At 37.2% G+C, this 17,351-nt stretch overlaps 1 protein-coding gene across 2 annotated transcripts in view; it reads right to left on the bottom strand.

Annotated features, from left to right (window-relative positions):
• grb14 (growth factor receptor-bound protein 14) overlaps positions 1-15,249 on the bottom strand; it is a 114,529-nt gene extending 99,280 nt beyond the window's left edge. Inside the window, exon 1 of one of the 2 annotated variants that reach the window (XM_056236127.1) lies at positions 15,194-15,249. The gene's annotated coding sequence lies outside the window, so the exon portion shown is untranslated. Of the gene's footprint in view, positions 1-14,965; positions 15,169-15,193 lie in introns of those variants that run through there. The other variant, XM_056236126.1, reaches the window with a different exon arrangement.
• Positions 15,250-17,351: the final 2,102 nt, after the last annotated feature.

Here is a 17,351-nt window from a genome sequence, read left to right as displayed (position 1 = left end):
AATTAACACTGCTTTCTACTGAAGCTGGTTGAGCAACAGTCTTACTGGTGAAGCTATAAGATACTTAAATAACTGTTCAGCTGAAAACTCAGTCATCATTTGCTCACCCTCGTGTCTTTCCAAACCAATATGACTTTGCAGGAAACAAAAGATTATGCTTTTTTTTTAACAATATTGGAGTCCCAGACAACACCGAAGTCACACATGTTTGAATGGCGCACAACCTTGATATACATTTAAATCAAGTTTAAATATGCATTTATTAAACTGATTTAATCATTGATTAAAGTTCAACTGTCGCTGTCTCTCAAGATGCTGGGAAGTCTTATTGAAATGAACGACTTCCTGATTTGTTGCTTTAGATTAGGCTAAATCCCCTTTACAAATACAACACCAGCCCAGAAAAGTGAAAGGTGAGAAAGATAAGAGATGTGAAAAGACAGAACCTGCTATCAGATGCGATGATGACATGCTCTGTTATTTACCTTTCAGATCAAGTATTAATGTGCTGCTCTTCGGTCAAAGTCCCTCCCGACAGGGATTCACAGCAGTTTCGGACCAGACAGCACTGTTCTCGGGGAAAGCGTTTCGGAGGACTATTATGTTAAAGTTTTAAACTTCAGTGCTTTTTTCCACATTTGCAGTACTGACTTTGTCCACCCACACAAGTGCCAAACTGCTCTGAGGTGATTATCCATCATTATGACATATACTTCACGAATACTGGCATGGCATCATTACTGGGGCTGATACTGCACTCCTTCGTCTGTTACATAAACATTGCATCACAACATAAAGAGAAAAAATATGTTCTAATATTTGTAAAACTAATTGGAATACTGTGAAAAGATTCAACATGTTTTTCAACTTCAACCACTTTTAACTGGATACTATGACTAGTGCAAAACACTAGTTGGTTTAATCAGCTATGATACACATATCTTAATTGGCCTTTTCGAATAGGCATAGCATAGAGAGCATGGGAAATGGTTGAGCTATGGTGGTCATATGGGGGTGCAGGTTTAAATCTGACTTGCAACCATTTCTTGACATCTCTTCCTCCATCATCAACATCTATCTAAACACAAGGCAAAAAGGCCATAGAAAAATCATTAGAGGAATCTGACGTACAACATGCAACCAAAATTGAAGTTAAAATAGTAAGGACTGGGTCTAAATTACTGCCGTCTCAGAGAACTGGACCGTCAAACCTGACATGATAAATCATCTTTTTTTTCCTTTAGGACTTGAATAAAAAATGGCCTGTCTTCTCAAATAATCATGATACTGTATCAAAGATTCGAAAAAATGTAATTAAATGTATTTCAAGAGTAAATCAGCATATTAGAATGATTTCTGAAGGATCATGTGACACTGAAGACTGTAATGATGTAACGATGATGAAAATTCAGCTTTGCATCACAGAAATAAATTACATTTTAGAAAACAGTTATATAAAATTTGTAATAATATTTCACTATATCAAAAAAAATCATCCTGACCTCAAACTTATGGTAGTGTGTGTATATGTAGATTTACATGAGCTTCATCACTGAAAGACAAGTTCTCCTGGGTCTAAGACAAGGACACCCGAGGACCGGGAAGCATGGAGGTCCCAAAATAGGTGCAGGGCTAAAACACATTCTTCTGTTATCAGTCAATGCAAACGCTCTTAATTACATTAGCGGGACGTGAGAGGCACAGCTATTTCAGTTCAGCCCCGACAACAACCACCACAGGACAATACACACACACAGAAGGGTCTCAGCTACAGTAACAGGGTTCAGAAAGCTGATGATCGATGAAAGACGAGGAGAGAGCAACAGCGACATGCTGAATGAAGCGTGTGCTAATAGATAACCATATAAGTGCATCCGCACGGATCATTTTACCTTTCCATATCTCAGCGGCTGTGAAAACAAATCTCTCCGCAGCGCTCACAGACGATCTTCACTGTCAGTTTTGTTCTTGCTGAGCAAAATATACTTTGATGTATCGACAATTTAAAAAAAAAAAAACTCTTTTACAAGAGTGTCTTGCCCAAGAAGGCAGCAACAAGTAACATAAAAGCCAGATAAAAGCATCTGCAAATGCACATATGTAAATCATTTTTAAGCTGATGTAACTCAAACATTGCCATAACGGTTTGAAATCATCTGCATGGTTTCAGACTCTGTCAGTTCTCCTCCTCAGGGTTTAATTCAGTGTTTGTTTGCGGTCTATCCTGTAATGATTAATGCTGTCAGGAGTAGATCAGCAACACACAAGAAGCTTCTGCTGCTGGTTTTCCCTGTCACGACCCATCATCCGTCACGGTGACGTCGACATCGACTGAGACAGACGGTCCGAACACAAACGTGACTATGAGCGGATCACAAGGCCACTGCTAACTCAAACAATCTGTCTTCATATAAACCTCTATGTATGTCAGGTTACATATTATCATTCAAACTGGCACGCTGATTTCTCCATTGAAATTTAACTTCGGATTCAACCTTGATTTCTGGAAAGGGAACGCTAGCGGTCAGTCGGTTTTACACAGTATACCCATAAGAAAAAACATCACACATCTTTTTCATATCGCAATTGTTTCTCCTAAATTAAGTTAATTGGAGAGTAAAACAGAAACGGTCTCTTCTGGAGTTTCAGGAGCTGTTAGACATGGGCCCTGTCCCAAATGGCGCACTTCATGCGGACTTTCGGTCTCTCGCCGAGTCTACGAGTTCATAGGCCGTCCCATTTAGCATTTTAACGCTCTGAAGTGTGCTCAGCAGCGCCCCCTTTGTACCCTTGAAGCATAGATGCAGGCTCCACGCACTTTAACTACCCAGGAATCCTTGCGAAAGGCCAATCAGACGACGGATGGGAGGAGATTTCGCTCACGGACAATTGTTAACATGGCTGAGAAGAAAATATTTAAGTGTAATTACATTACGGTTTTTATGACAAGTTTATACAAACATTATGATCATCGACCAGAAACATAGGCTAATAATAGCGAGCTGAATAACACGAATAGAACAGAATGTCAGGGCTTTACTGAGTCATATGTAAACAGCACAACAATAGGCCGCATATTTCCCCGAACCTGCAGCTCCTGTCCATAACAACAATCAGACCGTCTTCCGGTTTCCGGCGTGACGATCGAGTCTGTCCCAAAAATACCTCTCAATGCGCCCTTGCGGACTCGCGCTAAGGGCCCTGTAGGTCTGCACTACATGACGTCACCGAAGTGTGGACTCTGAGGAGGTCCACAAGTCCGGAGTGTGCCATTTGGGACAGGGCCATGGCTTCAGAACAGCATACTAACTCGTTTTACTATCTCTGCAGTATATAGTATGTATAGGCTACTCTGCACAGTATGGGCTATTTTATTTAGCCCAATAAATATTTAGTGTACAACAGTGCATACTACACACTACTGTATCCCATGATGCAATGTGCTTGACTTGACTTTCCAATTCTAGTGATTAATAAACCAGAAATAATATCTGCTGCAATTGTTTTTCTTTCTGAAATCATTATCTGATCCAGCTAATATTATAACTGGATGTCTATTACTGTACATATGGTTGGAAAACAGTGTGCAGTTAATTGTATGCTAGTATTATATTGTGAACAAAACTTGCCAATAATTAATAATGTTTAACAAAACATTAATAATGTATTTCTTCTAAACTTTCTATCCATTAAATAATCCTGAAAAAAATGCATCACTGGTTCCAAATAAATATAAAGTTGCACAACTTTTCAACATTGATAATAATAATCAGAAATGTTTTTTTAGTGGAAAATCAGCATTTTAGAATGATTTCTGAAGGATCACGTGACACTGAAGACTGGAAGCTTTTTACTCCCACTGAATAAAAAAAATGTGACTTTTGATCTCACAATTCTGATTTTTTTTCCCCTCAGAATTGCGAGCTTTTATTAAAAACAAAACCAAACAACAACAATAAAAAAGTCAGAATTGTGAGCCAACTTTTTTCCCCTCAGATTTGGACTTTATAACTCACAATTGCAAGTTTAGTTTATATCTCGCAATTCTGAGGAGGAAAAAAAAGAGTCGCAATATTCTTTTACATTTTTTTTCATTAAGTGGCAGAAACAAGCTTCCACACTGAAGACTGGAGTAATGATGCTGAAAATTCAGCTTTGCATCACAGGAATAAAATACAGTTTAAAATATATAACAATAGAAAACTGTTGTTTGAAATTGTAATAATATTTCACAATTTTACTGTTATTACTGAATTTGAGCAAATAAATGCAGACATTAAAGCGTTAAAATAAACTTAAATACTACAAAGCATAAACTGTATTTTAATTTTTTTTCAGAAATTCAGAAATAGCATGATTATTCTACATTTCTCATCCAATTCTCCCTAGAACAAATGACCGGATCTACAGCATGTTATGCACATTCGTATGACAACGATTGTCTCATTTGCCTCTATTTTTATTTGTTACAAGGAATATATTGGATATATACAAGTTATACAATGCAACTATAAGGCAACAAGATATTATAAATATTATTATCATGGTTTTCTGTAAAGCTACTTTGAAGCAATGCATATTGTGAAACTTATTATTGGCATATACTGTATTATACAATATAAGTATCACTGTATTTTATTCAGTGTAAGAATATTGAAATAGTGAGTGTGTAAACATGATTTCAATTAAAAGTAAATGTTCATAAATATAGGCAATTAAAATAAAGTTGATGATCTTATTTTGTCTGTTGTCTATTTAGATAATGTCAATTAAAATGTTCAATATTAATCTGTAAATGTATTTAATTTCATTTATGAATTAGTTTTATATTTATGGCTGCTGCAAAGGATGTTTTGACATATGAAGGGGGTCCAATACTTCAAACAAACAAAAATCTCATGCTGTTGTTGAATGTCCTGGGACAAAAACAGGTTTCTGGAATGCTGCTGTTCTGTCCCAGTCAAATAACCGCCACTGTAAATCACTGACATGTTCGTTAAAGAACCGTCCCAACATGCATACTTCACATGTTTCACTTCATCTTTAATTGCAGTTCTTTTTTCTTCCAGTTTTGCTTTGCAGAATCAGCAAAAGCAGTGAAAACGTGTGGACTAAAAGATCATAATCATGTTGTAAAATGTGCATTATTGTGGGATATAAAACAACATTACAAAATTTTCACTATAGTTCTATATAATCTGTGGAATTAAGACAATAAAATGGGATTTTAGAGATAATTAAACAGATTTTAAAGCCAACATGAAACTATATTTAATGCACCTTCTTGCTCTTATTGTGCTCAAATAAATTCCACTCCATTCTGGTATAAACATCAATTTTTCATGATCCAATCGATTCCTGATGGATAAACTAAACGTTCAGCCTGCGTTTTATCACCGTTTCACTCAGCAACACACGAGATTACAGCAGCAAAATATGTATAAAGCTTATGGATGGATGAGTATGAAAGCAGTCTAAATACTATTTCCTTTTGTCTGAATTCCATGCTAATCTTTTTAAATGGCAGAATTAAGACAGTCTGTTTAATAAAGCCGGTTACATAACTCTCAACAACTCAAGTCATATCATTCAATCATGCACTCTTTCATTAGGAGATAAACAGATGGTCTTTGAATACTAACTAAGAATGCAACAATCTAAAAAATGAACCTATGAAATATTGATAGACTTCAGATTGCTGCTCCGACAGAAATCGCTCTAAAGTCTCGCTTTCAGGGTAAAGATCTCTTTATTTTCTCGTAGACAGCCATGAGATTCAACAAAGAGCAAATGGAGACTTTAGAGATTTCAGAAGAGAAAAAAACCTCTTGTACATCTCCTGTGCTTTAAAAGACAGCAATAGAGGACAACAGTCGAGTTATGGAAGTATAAACTCCATCCAGTTTCTCCATAGGGAAATTGATATTGAACGATAACTTATAAACCTATAGACAGCCCTACTGTGAGCTACATGGTTTTGCTTCTGTTGAAGCATCAGCCCACATTATTTCATCTTATTTTTTAAATAATCGTGCTTAAGTGGAATTCCTGGTGAAAAACTACATTACCCACGATGCTCTTCCACCAGAGAGTCGAAATAAGCAACACGCTCCAAAAGAGCTCTTTAGCTCCGCCCACTCCCATGAAGCACTGTGAATGTCAATCAAAATCCTGAAATGTTTGCATGTATATGTATTTCTCCATCTTTTTTTATTTGATTATGTTCAAGCAATGCTTCATGGGGTTGTAGTTCTTTCTATCACTAATACTTTTTTGCTTCGAATCAAAGTTTGCAATGTTATGATTCACCTTGTAGCTGGTTTGGTGTTGGTTTGGTGTTGGTTTGGTTCATGGCTTATAATGCTTTAACAAATACGTTTTTTTTTTTTTTATCCCAATGGGAGAAAGGATAGGAATGGAAAAAATACTTCTGAAACCAACGCTGTAAAAAAGTACTTCATATGATTTTCCTCAAGACTTTGCATAGCCTATTGGATCCATACATCTATAATTGAAGAGAATATGACAGTAAATTAAAGGGGTGGTTCAGGATTTTGGACATCGGGCCTCATTTCCAAGTTAGTCTTAGTGTTATTTATCAGTGGAGACAGCTTTCAAAAAATGTCATCCAGTCGTTCCAGTTGCATAGTTCGCCGGTGCTAGGCTAGTGCGAGTCAACGGTATCTGCTAGCCTGCCATTAAAAACAGTTTTACCCACTCCACAGTACACCAAAAGCAAATCAATTATAACGCCAGACTATCGATGTGAATGTCTGTTGAGAGAATAATGTTAAAAATCAAACTACTCTTGCATCTCAATGATCGCAATACATTTACAGGAACTAGTTTCTCAGCAGCGGCGGGATTTTACTTTACTCCGGTTAGTAGCGCTGCGCCGAAGAGTAAACACAGAACCGAAGCGCACTACAGTCGGGACTACCTGTACTACCTCTCTCTATCTCTCTCTCTCACGACCTCTCTCTCTCTCTCTCTCTCTCTCTCACTACCTCTCTCTCTCACTACCTCTCTCTCTCACGACCTCTCTCTCTCTCTCTCTCTCTCACTACCTCTCTCTCTCACTACCTCTCTCTCTCTCTCTCTCTCTCTCTCTCTCTCTCACTACCTCTCTCTCTCACTACCTCTCTCTCTCACGACCTCTCTCTCTCTCTCTCTCTCTCTCTCTCTCTCTCTCTCTCTCTCTCTCTCTCTCTCTCTCTCTCACTACCTCTCTCTACCTCTCTCTCTCACTACCTCTCTCTCTCTCTCTCTCTCTCTCTCTCTCTCACTACCTCTCTCTCTCACTACCTCTCTCTCTCACTACCTCTCACTACCTCTCTCTCTCACTACCTCTCTCTCTCACTACCTCTCTCTCTCACGACCTCTCTCTCTCTCTCTCTCTCTCTCACTACCTCTCTCTACCTCTCTCTCTCACTACCTCTCTCTCTCTCTCTCTCTCTCTCTCTCTCTCTCTCTCTCTCTCTCTCTCTCTCTCTCTCTCACTACCTCTCTCTCTCACTACCTCTCTCTCTCACTACCTCTCTCTACCCCTCTCTCTCACTACCTCGCTCTACCCCTCTCTCTCACTACCTCTCTCTACCCCTCTCTCTCACTACCTCTCTCTACCCCTCTCTCTCACTACCTCTCTCTACCCCTCTCTCTCACTACCTCTCTCTACCCCTCTCTCTCTCTACCTCTCTCTACCCCTCTCTCTCACTACCTCTCTCTACCCCTCTCTCTCACTACCTCTCTCTACCCCTCTCTCTCACTACCTCTCACTACCTCTCTCTCTCACTACCTCTCTCTCTCACTACCTCTCTCTACCCCTCTCTCTCACTACCTCTCACTACCCCTCTCTCTCACTACCTCTCTCTACCCCTCTCTCTCACTACCTCTCTCTACCCCTCTCTCTCACTACCTCTCACTACCCCTCTCTCTCACTACCTCTCTCTACCCCTCTCTCTCACTACCTCTCTCTCTCTCTCTACCCCTCTCTCTCACTACCTCTCTCTACCCCTCTCTCTCACTACCTCTCACTACCTCTCTCTCTCTCTACCTCTCTCTACCCCTCTCTCTCACTACCTCTCTCTACCCCTCTCTCTCACTACCTCTCTCTACCCCTCTCTCTCACTACCTCTCTCTACCTCTCTCTCTCTCTCTACCTCTCTCTACCCCTCTCTCTCACTACCTCTCTCTACCCCTCTCTCTCACTACCTCTCACTACCTCTCTCTCTCTCTACCTCTCTCTACCCCTCTCTCTCACTACCTCTCTCTACCCCTCTCTCTCACTACCTCTCACTACCTCTCTCTCTCTCTACCTCTCTCTACCCCTCTCTCTCACTACCTCTCTCTACCCCTCTCTCTCACTACCTCTCTCTACCCCTCTCTCTCACTACCTCTCTCTACCCCTCTCACTACCTCTCTCTACCCCTCTCTCTCACTACCTCTCTCTACCCCTCTCTCTCTCTACCTCTCACTACCTCTCTCTCTCTCTACCTCTCTCTACCCCTCTCTCTCACTACCTCTCTCTACCCCTCTCTCTCACTACCTCTCTCTACCCCTCTCTCTCTCTACCTCTCACTACCTCTCTCTCTCTCTACCTCTCTCTACCCCTCTCTCTCACTACCTCTCTCTACCCCTCTCTCTCACTACCTCTCTCTACCCCTCTCTCTCACTACCTCTCACTACCTCTCTCTCTCTCTACCTCTCTCTACCTCTCTCTCTCACTACCTCTCTCTACCCCTCTCTCTCACTACCTCTCACTACCTCTCTCTCTCTCTACCTCTCTCTACCCCTCTCTCTCACTACCTCTCTCTACCCCTCTCTCTCACTACCTCTCACTACCTCTCTCTCTCTCTACCTCTCTCTACCCCTCTCTCTCACTACCTCTCTCTACCCCTCTCTCTCACTACCTCTCTCTACCCCTCTCTCTCACTACCTCTCTCTACCTCTCTCTCTCTCTCTACCTCTCTCTAGGTTGCCTAGGTAACTACATATCACTCCGCCGCTGCTGTAGACTGTGCTAATAAATACAGGGAACAAAGTATAACTATTGCAATGCGATGAAAGGGTAGTTTGATTTCTAACATTATTCTCTCAACAGACATTTACATCGATAGTCTGGCGTTATAATTGATTTGCTTTTGGTGTACTGTGGAGTGGGTAAAACTGTTTTTAATGGCAGGCTAGCAGATACCGTTGACTCGCGCTAGCCTAGCACCGGCGAACTATGCAACTGGAACGACTGGATGACATTTTTTTAAAGCTGTCTCCACTGATAAATAACACTATTTATCCGATGTCCAATGTCCAAAATCCTGAACCACCCCTTTAAATAATATCAAATGATGTACAATAAGGGCAGCATTGACATAGGCTGTTACAATACATTATTCTTTCACACATAACCATACCTGTCAAGTTTTGGATTTGAAAATAAGGGAAATTTTCCGGCGCCCACCGCGAGCAGTCCCACCACCCCAACCAAGCTCCAGTATCCCTTACATTTTAAGACAGGTGTTATAGCCTAAATGAAAACACACACACACATATACATATATATATATATGTATGGTATAGGGCAGGGGTAGGCAAGTTCGGTCCTAGAGAGCCGCTGTCCTGCAGAGTTTAGCTCCAACACTGAAAAAAACCTCTCCTGCCTATAGCTTTAGTAATCCTGAAGACATTGATTAGCTTGTTCAGGTGTGTTTGATTAGAGTTGGAACTAAATTCTGCAGGACAGCGGCTCTCTAGGACCGAACTTGCCTACCCCTGGTATAGGGTATATTGATATTAAGAGCATTATTTAAAGGCTTATTTGCATATTTTCTGTTCATTTCACATTGCTTGTCTTTACATTTACATTTTATTTTCATTCCACACATTATTTTAATTTCATATTGCTTTTCTTTTACAGTTTTTCTTTTACAGTTTTTCTTTTCATTTCACATACCTTTTCTTTACTCTTTTAGTGAGTTATTGAACAAATTTGTTGCAGACTTTGTATGAACTGTTTTGGAAGGAGTGTAGGCCTATTTGTGGGCTGGGCCAGAGTGGTTAATTTTACATGAGAGTAGAGCAAACAGTTCTGTTGTCTAACGTCATCCTATTCTCTGTAACAATCGTACCATGCTAAACACCCTTTCTCGTGCTGACATACATCATTCCTTCCCCGTGTGAGACGCTAAAGTCGTAGTTACAAACCGCGTGACTGTCCCCCTCTTCAGAAAAGTAAATTCGCTATCCCATTGATCGCGGTATTTAGTACATGAGGGTTTTGGTTTTTTGGCAGGAGTGCCTTGCTCTGTCATAGCGTCCATCATCCGACTCTGTTTTTGTTTGTTTTTTGTTTCCCCCGCGTTGTCACTCATCATCTGACCTCACACTAACCTCGCGACAACTGCCACCTATAGTACCTGTAGTTATCGCGAGGCTAGTGACAGAGCTCAGATTGGGAATGTTTTTTTTATTTTTTTTCCTCCGCCCGGGGTATTATTATTTTTCAATAACGCAGGTTAAAATACAGGAGATTTACGGGAAAATCCTAATACGGGAGGACGGCGGGAAAGAAGGGTAGTATACGACTGGCATGAAGTTGGTTTGACGTTGGACGTTCGATATTCGCGTATTTAGGGACCGTCTCTAAAGTTACATGCGACACTGGTATAAACGTTTTGTAACTTCAATAGCGTTCGAAGACATTAACTTACAGTCATAAAACCTACTGTACATTGTTCACCCAGGTCTCGGGTATGATGCACACCTTTTAGATATTTGATATGTATGACAATAAACTGTTAAATCAAATGCAAATATTGATATACATTTCACTACTGTATCGGATCATATACAAAATATGCCAATATTTAAAGCTCAATACGAGTTAAAATACGGGACTTTCCCAGCCAAAACGGGATACTTGACAGACTGCATAACTATTTTACAAATCACACCTAAATGAGTTTAATAATCCCCAAAACCTGGTGTGAATCATCAGTTCCTGTCTTGAGCCGTTCCAGCCGTGCGTTACAGAGGCTCACTGATAACACTAAACCATCTAACCAGAGAAGTGTGTTTACTTTGCATTGGAATAAACTTCTTTCATTACGTCAGAACAGTTTATTGGTCTTGTTTCAAGTTCAGGTCATTCCTGTTATGCAGCAACTTACACAAGAATGCTTGAGTTGTTATTCATTAATGTATTCCACAAAATATACATCAGACTTCAGAAGTATGATCTGCATGGTGAGACACTTCAGCTTAATAATTATATATGACTTGATTGTTTACATAACGCAAACAAAATAACAGGATGGAAATAAAGAGATCAAGTTAGAGCTTAAAGTCTTTTAAAAAAAATTTATGGATCCAATCCTACCAACCCAAAAGAATACATCACATCCATTAATAATACTCACTAATGTTTGCGCTGACGTTTTCCCTCCAAAATGATGTCACTTCCTGGAGGATGATGGCATTAAGGAAGTGGCTTTTGTTAGTTAAAAGGATTTGGATGGAAAATAATATTGAGGGCACAGAAATATTTTAAAAATTATTATGGATTAAAACAATATCAAAAAAATGTTTGATGCTAGAAAAGAAAACATGAAATATTTCTTAGTCAACATGAATAAACTAACAATGAGCAATACATTTGTTACAGTATTTATTGATCTTTGTTAATGCTAGTTAATATAAATCCAGCTGTTCATTGTTTGTTCATGTTAGTTCTCAGTGCATTAACTAATACAACTTGTGATGTTAATAATGTATTAGTTAATGTTGAAATGAATATTAACTAAGATTAACAAATGCTGTAGAAGTATTCATGTTAACTAAACGCAATTAAACCTTATTGTAAAGTATGAAATGGCCTCAATTCAATTCTTCTCATGAAAACTCCCTTAACCTGTGATATTATGATATTCTCCATCTTTACAAACTGTGTCTTTAATATTTTATTCAATATAAGGCTATGGAAAGTCACTGCATAACAGGAATGACCCGTTTCGTGTTCCTATATAATCCCACTGGAGCGACGGCTCATTGGCAGTCAAAAGACAAAACAAAAAAGCCTGACTCTCTTTCCGAAATATTTCTGGGCCTGATTTGTGTTTTATAGTCCTGAAATACAGAGCACATTTAATTCATGTAAAAGTTCTTTGTGAGAAGCGAGTGGCGACGCTCCGTGAAACCAGTTGCCTGTAGGGAACCGGTTGAGGAGTGACTATCACATGATCTCTTCATTTCAGCGCATGAACCAGCGCCACACAAAAGACTGGCAGAACACACAAGAGCAGATAATTATAGCCTGTAGACAGCCACCCTCCATCACTACAAGCCCTGCATTCACACACACACACTCCTCTCTAATGCGCCATTAACATGCAGTCTCGTCACTAACACACACTTGTGTCAGTCGACCGGCCCGGCGGAGCCACGGAGACCAGAAGGAGTCTCTGCGGTTACTGTTACAGACACAGACTAGCGGGTTTGAGCCCTCTTCACCAAAGCCAAATATAATCACTATTTCTTCTTCATCAACAGCATATAAAAAAAATGTAACAAATCAATAAAGAAATATAATAATAATAATAATAATAATAATAGTAACAATATCATTATATTTCTTTATTGATTTGTTTAATTTTTAAAATTGAAATAATAATAATAATAAAAACTTATATTTTTTATTGATTTGTTTTTATATTTTAAATAATAATAATTGCACTGTAACAAAAAGTAGCTGAAAAAAAGTTATTTCAACATAAATTAAATTAAACTGACTTTAATTGCATAACATAAAAAGAAAAAAAATTCTTAACTTATTTTAATATTAAAGAATTTTAAAACATATGTTGTCATAACTCATTGATCATATCATTTTTTTACAGTGTATTTCTTAGATTTTATTTTTTATTTATTTAAATAATTATTATAAAATTATTATTATTATATTTGTTATTTGTTTTTATAATTTAAATAATAATAATTATTACACTGTAACAAAAAGTAGCTGCCTTAAATTAAGTACAATCAACTTGAATATGTAAGTTATTCCAACATAAATTAAATTAAACTGACTTAAAAAATTAGTTGAATCTTACATAACATAAAAAAGGATAAAAATGTTAGTTAATGTTAAAGAAATGTAAAAACATATGTTGTCATAACTTATTGATCATATAATTTTTTAAGTCTTCAATAAGTCTTATAAGTGTCTTATTAACTGTTAATTACTGCTTATAACAAGCACCTTAAAATAAAGTGTTACCTAAAATTATTATTATATTTCTTTATTGATTAAATTATTATAATTTAAATAATAATAATAATTATTAATATTATATTTATTTATCAATTTGTTTAATATTGATCATTTAAATAATAATTAATATTATTATTATATTTCATTATTAATTTTTATTATTATTATTATTACTTTCACTGAAATCTGTCCTTTTAAAGCATATGAATGCTTTCGTGCCTTAAAAACTGACTCTAGCATTTCAGATAAACTTACTCTCAACTGGTAATAACAGTATGTTGGTGACACTTTATTTTGATGGTCCCATTTAGACATTGTTTCAAATGTAAGTAACTTTGCAACTACAGTACATGTCAACTTATTCTACTAACTCTAACCCTAGTCTACTAATAGTCTCCTAATACTCTAATGAGAGTTAGTTGACATGTAGATGCAAAGTTACTCATAGTCAACAGAATGGTTCATCAAAATCAAGTGTAACCAGTATGTTCTGTGAATATGCATGTGTAATTGTAATATAATCTGGGCGTACTCCATTTAACATCGGAAGGGTCATCAGAATAGCATTCAGAATAGATTTAAAAGATCTGAATCTCAGAAAATAAATGAAAATCTCCATAATGACACTGAATTAGATCCGCCCTCAGCGCTTCAAGCACACGCCCTCTTTCCAAAACCACACCCTCCAAAGACCTGTCAGACAACCCCAAATCAGCGGAGCCAAACGCCTCAAATCATTCGTTGGCAGAAGGACAAAACAAATCTGATTGCCTAAAACTCTTTATAGCTTTTAGGAGTCTATGCTGTCACAGAAACAGCAGAGATATTCATGCGTTTATTATTATATTGTTAGGCCTCTTATTTAAAATATCATGTTAAAAATGTCCCTTATCAATTACTCATTAGGAACATAAATAAATAAATAACCTTTGACACACTTTTGCTGCTTCACAACACTGCTATTTCATTCAAGATATGCAAATCTAGATTCTTCAGAAACTGGTATGAATATTGACTGACAGGGTTAGGGTTAATGTTAGGGTATCTTAAAAATTAAAATCACTTACTTACCCTCAAGTTGTTCCAAACCTGTATGAGTTTCTTTCTTCTTTTGAACACAAAAGAAGATATTTTGAAGACTGTTGGTAACCCTTTTTTTAGTAGAAAAAATAATACTATGGACGTCAGTGGCTACCATCAACTGTCTGGTTACCAACATTCTTTAACATATCTTCTTTTGTGTTCAAAAGAAAAAAGAAACTATAAATAAATGAGGACAGTTTCCTTTTTGTGTGTGAACGGTCCCTTTAAATCATCGCCTGCACTTCTCTCTCTGACCAGAAGGTGGCGGTAGTTCAAGGGCCACTTTTACCTCAGAGCACTTTATCTTCTAATAAAACTCCAAACTGTTCAAATAAAATACAGTAAATGTGCAGCATGCATTAAAATAAATATGCAACTAAATAGCATATTGCTATAAATGTAAATAGGCCTGGTAAATGGCACAACTTATTGTAATAATGACTGACAGGATTCCTTAATTGATCTGACTTAGTAAAAGGGAAAATCCTGAAATAACTCCTGTATATTAATTAAGAGTTTGTTTATAAAAAAAAGCGTGACACATAGGCTATAAACGCATAGCTATATCTCATTGCACAAAATCATGTAGTCCTTAAAGTAATGTTAAATGACACTTACGAGTCTTCTCTCGTCCAGAACAGCAGCTGTGGGCGCGAGTAGTTGTTTTGCTGACATGTGCATATTTCACATACTACAGTACAGTACAGTACAGTGTGTTACTGTACCGTGTTAAAGCGTGTCCCTGCCAAACCTAAGATCCCTCAGACCGCACTTTAGTGTCGCATTTAAAGGCGTTGTGCTCGTACAGTCATGTGATGTGTGTGTGTGTGTTCTCTGGCTCTGTACCTGCTTCTGCTCCGCGCGGCGCTCCTGCGGCTCCAAACGCGACGTCACGATACTGAGCTGCCTGAGAGGAGAAACACACACACACACACACACACACACACACACACACACACACGCACGAAGTGCGAGGATGCAATCTGATGTGCTCGTCTAAAGAGAGAGAGAGAGAGAGAGAGCAGAGACAGAAAGAAAAAAATGACAATAAAGCAAGAGGTAAAATCCAAGAAAGAGATGAAGAAAATACAAGAAAAGCTAAAAGGAAATGCAAGAAAGATTAGGGGAAAGCAGAAAAGATCTTTTAAAGAAAGATAAAGAAAATGTAAGTAGAGAATAAAGAAATTGCAAGGCAGAGACGAAAGGTTAAAATGTGAAAAATGAAAGTTGAAGAAATGCAAGATTAATAAAAATTAAATAAATGTACATGAAAGATGAAGAAAATGTAAGAAAAGATGAATAAATTGCAAGACCGAAAATGCAAGGGGATGAAAAATGTTTTTTTTTTTAATCCCCTTTCATTTACGCAAGAAAAGAAAGCGGAAGTAAATGCAAGAGATTTTTTTTTTTTTTAAATGCAGCTAAAAGAATGAAAGATTAGAAAATGTAAGAAAAGAATGAAGAAAGTGCAAGACAGAAAAGAGATGAAATGTGAAAAAAGCAAGTAAGTGAAGAAAAGGTAAGTAAGCAATAAAAAAGATATAATGTATATGGAAATGAAAGAATGAAAGATGAAGATTATGCAAGAAAAGAAAAATGAATAAATTGCAAGACCAAAAATGCAAGGGATGAAAATGCAAGAAAATAAAGATGAAGAAAATGCAAGAAATGAAAATAAAAAAATTTGCATGCAGCTAAAAGAATGAAAGATGAAGAAATGCAAGGAAAAAAATAAGACACTGTGAGACAAAGGTCTGAAAAAAGAAATATAAGAAAAAATGGGGAAACTGCAGAGAAAGAAAGAAAGGGAATATTTTCTTCAACAGATGCCTTTTGGATCGTCACACACGATCAGAATAATATCTGAGATGAGAATAATCTGTTTCTTTATTAATGTTGTACCTACTGATGGAGAAGATTCTGAATGGCATGTTCCTCCACACTGCACTAAACCTTTATTGATGACCAACTGACAATATCCTCCACTGAACAGAACAGAAACATCACTAAAGTACCTCATTCTTCTATGAATGTCTCTGCGCCTTTAAAACAGCAGAAGGACACAAATATATATAATAATATAAACATAATAAAGTGTCAGTCAAGTCAGTGTCGGATTGCTGTAATTGATCCCTGTAAGTAAACACAACTACTTTATAGTGTTCACTACATGGCGGAAATAAGACTTATCACACCCGTGACATCCTTACACAGCATCAAAAACAGAACAAAATAACACAATCAGAGGATACAAACTTTAAAAGTCAGTTATACTTTAATACAGAAAAGAGAGGAGAGTTGAATTGAAATGATACAGCAGTTTTCTCCTCAGAATGAATGAAAAGCCCAGTGTTGGCAACAGCTCTGTTGTTGTGGGATCCAGAAAACTGTTCAATGTCATAGCATATTATTATTTAAACATACTATAATTGCAGCCCATAATTAACGATACAGTCTGTACTAATGCTTGGCAAGGGATTAAGGTGTGACTGAAGACGTTTCAGTACCATTTGTATTGGCTAATAATTACATAAATCAAATCTATAATAATTTAAACAAAATTAGGCCTAAAAATAGATCAGAGCATTTTCTTTCACATCTGCCTATTTACAAATTCAAGAAACAACACAAAAATAAATTTTTTAATATATGATAACATTATGAGGATCTCTGTTATCTTTATTGAGGGGGGAAATAGTGTAACAGATAACGAAAGAACAAAAACGGAATTGTCCACCTGAAGAATAAATTAAAACTATAGTTCGTCTCCACGCTATTTGAACAATCATAATTCATTTTTTATTACAAGAATAATTCGCTCAAAAAATGAAAATAAATTCCTTTTTGTCCTTTTAGGAGCTTGAAAGATGTAATATGGTCACTATTAAGTGTTTATATTCATTTGATATTATATTTAAGGCATGTTGTGACTAATAAAAAAACTGCTGTGTGAAGAAAAAACGAGGAAAAGAAAAAAAAAAGATACAGCACACACTGTTAAAGG

Source organism: Rhinichthys klamathensis, unplaced genomic scaffold (genome assembly GCF_029890125.1).
Source record: "Rhinichthys klamathensis goyatoka isolate OS25496 unplaced genomic scaffold, OSU_Roscu_1.1 h1tg000439l_1, whole genome shotgun sequence".
NCBI classification, from domain to species: Eukaryota; Metazoa; Chordata; class Actinopteri; order Cypriniformes; family Leuciscidae; genus Rhinichthys; species Rhinichthys klamathensis.
Note: the sequence above shows the minus strand (reverse complement) of the source record. Positions and strands in the feature narration are given on the sequence as shown.